The 3121-nt window shown below is 32.9% G+C and overlaps 1 long non-coding RNA gene across 1 annotated transcript; it reads left to right on the plus strand.

The window, feature by feature from the left end:
• Nucleotides 1–262: 262 nt before the first annotated feature.
• On the plus strand, nt 263–2234 carry LOC139890498 (uncharacterized). The gene is made up of 2 exons (XR_011773336.1): nt 263–481; nt 1399–2234. It is a non-coding gene; the product is annotated as an uncharacterized lncRNA (long non-coding RNA).
• The last annotated feature ends 887 nt before the right edge of the window (nt 2235–3121 follow it).

Below are 3121 nucleotides of genomic sequence, written 5' to 3' on the forward strand. Positions count from 1 at the left end.
AAATTTACTACTCCAACTATGCATATATCTAGTCAAAAGTTGCAAACAGATTTTCAAGAGTCAACGTCCGTGACCCCTCTTTTTAGCCTTCACCGCCGGCACTCTTCAGTCACCTCCTTTACCAAAATTATAATTTGTCCTCCACATTTTTATTATTTACATCCTAACTCAATTTTTAAATCAAAAACCCACGTAGGGGTAGTTTGGTCATCCATTAAGAACAGTTATTTGCTGACTTGTTCACCATACTTTTCTACCATAACTCAACCATTTTCTCTGAACTCCTCATTTTCAAATAATTTCTCTTTTAATTCAAACACAATAAAGAGGCACAAAAAGTTGATTTATCATTATTCCTTCATAAATAATTCATAATCAGTATTAAGAATTCATAATCGTAATTGGATAAGAGTTTTTCTTTTTTTAATATCAAGTATTTGATCAAGCAACCGTGTGATCACATTCGATTCGTATTCCAAAGGTAAAGTTTCCTTTAAAGATTTTGCTTTATGATACTCTTATTGCTTAACTTTTCAAGATTCCTTGATATTTAAGATGGGTTTTGTTTGAATTTTAATGGGTATGTGATTGTTTACGGTTTTGATTTTGGGTTTCTTTGACTTTGTGTATACTCTGTTTTAGGGTTATGGTTTCATATTTCTGGGGAAATAATTTAGAAATTTGGGTAAATTTGATGAAGTAAGCAGAAATGGAATTTTCATTTTTCTATGCAATCTTTCATATTCTTGCATCATTCTGCTGTTATTTATGTACTTGAATACGGAGTAATTTATTTGCATATGTGTATATAGGTATCTACAAATACAAACATGATATAATATTAAACATAATAATAGATAGATGTGCATATCTTGGATGTATGCATATAAAAATGATGATGATTGCTTCTACTGTATCAGTTAAGGTTTATTAAATGGAAATAGTAAATCCAGAATAGTAGTATTATGTTGTTAAAAGACCGAGTTAATGAGTTATGATTTTTCTTCTATGATTTGGTGATGATTAATGTATGTATTGATGGGTAATACTGTATCAATTATGGTGATTGGTTGTTTAGGGATTAAATAACTTGATTTTATATAAGTTGTTGCAAGAAAACATATGTTAATGATACAAAAGTAAGATTACCAACTTATCACTAGCCTTAATCAAAAGATTTTATCGAAATTAACATTTTTTGTCTCTTATCTTCTTGATTTAAAATTTTCACAACAGGAGTCTTCATGTTTATCTTTTTACTTTTGTTTTCGTTGTTTACAAGAATCGCTTATTGTAAATCTTTCTCGTTTAAAAAGCGGATCCATTTTATTGTATGACTTCCTCATTTTAGATCGTATGGTACATTTAATTAACTAGTCCGATGAATACGTTATGCAGATGATGTTGAATTACCAATCTACCCCACGAAGCAATCAGTCCAAGGGATTTGTTGTCAAGCGTGTGCTTCATTTTGCATTATTTGCAGCTTTCAGCCTTTGGTTACTGTACCAACTCAGACAGCCGAATGACAACAGCAGACCAGGGAGCCACCTCAGCAACGAGGGAATTTCTAATTTCTTAGGAAGAAAGGGGAGTGCAGGATTGTTAAACTCAAAGTCAACCCTTCACTCGGGTTTGACTTTGGAGGATGAAACCAAACCTGGTGAAGAGGGTGAGATTTCACAGTTCTCAAAGGTAATCGAGCAAGTGGAGTTTCACTTGAAGACAATGTCTTCAAATGATGGAAATGGCGGTAATACTTTTTTGGCTGGACTAGATGGTCAAATAATGGCTAACGAAGATGGATCGTTGACCTTGAAAAAGTCAAACATTAGCTTTCCGGATGAAAATGGAATTCCTCAACATATTCGTGACAAGTTAGTTGTGAAATAGTCAAGATTCAAAGTTTACCTGCCACCCATGCTAGTATTAGGTAGTAATGGACAGTAGAAGAATCTTGGTTGGTCTCATATTACTCGTACATTTGGCGTTTTTTGTACAGATACAAAACAACTAGATACCGATCTACTAGTATTTGTTAAGCTCACAAGAAGATATATAGAGAGAACAAGATTGATATGAATGTCAGACTGAATAATTAGCTCGATTTGTATTTTAACAGTGGGATCACAGATATTTGTTTGAACTGTCAAATTTTTTTCTTTGGGTTGAAACTGTTACATTGGAGCCTAAGAACAGAATTTGCATTTGTTAAACTTTTTTATTTGGTTGAAGTATACTCTACTTAATTAGCATGTATAGATTTAATCATTTAAAAGTTTTTACTCAATATATGCTTTATGAAAGCCTATGAATACAAATATCGGTATATAATTTTCTTTTAATTTGGGCCGCGACTTTCAAAGTCTACGAATTTAAGGTTGAGCAAAACGGCTATAGTTTGGGCGGATTAGGACATGTACAACCCAGACACTATGTCTAGACTAATTTAGTTAAAACGTAAAGTCCAAAGCGTATGGATTTGCATTGAGTTGGTAAAAGGGAAGTTGGTAAAAGGGAAGTTGGTCAATATGACACTATTCCTGAAAGTGTTTAAGATTATGCCCTCAAAAATTCGAAATCTGTCACACCCCCCAAAATGGACCAGGGGTAATTGTGACCAATCATATCATAACACAGTTGTATAAACGAGAACGACTCTATATGAGACTTTTTAAATAAAACTTTTGTTAATAAAACAGCGGAAGCAGTAATACATGTTTACATTATTATTAAAACGTAATATGCGATGTGGACTCCATGCAAGCATCAAATCTATCATCACAAAGTTGCAAACAGCTAGCTCAATCATCACTTGAGACAAAACATGCTTAAAGTGTCAACCAAAAAGGTTGAGTGAAATTCACAGGTTTATAAATAATATCCAAAGTTTTAGACCACAAGATTTAGTTTAAAGTTGATTGATATAGAAATATCAATCTAAAAGTGTTGCTGCATTTTGTAATATCGCTACTAAACAAGTTTACCCTATGACACCTTGTACTGTCAGTGTCGTGGAATCATTATTATGTAACCAAAGACCAACGGTCGAATGGTTAGAAACGTTACTCTCAATAGGCCTACTCACAATAATTAAGTTTGCATTTAAACGTAGCAATTG

This window comes from Rutidosis leptorrhynchoides, chromosome 2 (assembly GCF_046630445.1).
Source record: "Rutidosis leptorrhynchoides isolate AG116_Rl617_1_P2 chromosome 2, CSIRO_AGI_Rlap_v1, whole genome shotgun sequence".
Classification (NCBI taxonomy): domain Eukaryota; kingdom Viridiplantae; phylum Streptophyta; class Magnoliopsida; order Asterales; family Asteraceae; genus Rutidosis; species Rutidosis leptorrhynchoides.